The following is a 492-nucleotide window of genomic DNA, read 5'->3' as shown; positions in this document are numbered from 1 at the left end:
CTCTGCCTCTGGCTAGGGGCCTCAACCCTGTCTCTCTTGGGGGCCTTTGTATGGGGGTATCGTCAATAAGTAGGGTGTCTAGGGGGAGAGAATCAGGGAGAATGAAATAGCGTATATTGCTGCCCCTTATAGTAAGATGATCCATAGAGACTGGGTTTGTATGTTTGACGGTTAGCTTTACGTTTTTTAGGTGTGTATTCATCGCCACATCGACACCAACGATCGTTCCGTGTATTATTGTTCCGTTTTTTAACTCTAATATCAGAGTTTCATTCGCTAAACGCATCAAAAAACGTACCAGCTTCATCTTCAGGTGTATAGGCAGCTCTGTTTTTCTTGTTGCGGTGGTGGTGGTGCTGGCGGTAGGGGAGAGAGAGAGAGAGAGAAAGAGAGAGAGAAAAAAGAGAGAAATGGAATGGGATTTGGTGGGTTTTTATCTTTTTTTTGTTTTTTTATGATTAATATTATATATCAACAGAAATAGAGAGAGAA

Source organism: Eimeria mitis, genomic scaffold, assembly GCF_000499745.2.
Source record: "Eimeria mitis Houghton genomic scaffold, Emh_scaff2636, whole genome shotgun sequence".
NCBI classification, from domain to species: domain Eukaryota; phylum Apicomplexa; class Conoidasida; order Eucoccidiorida; family Eimeriidae; genus Eimeria; species Eimeria mitis.
Note: the sequence above shows the minus strand (reverse complement) of the source record.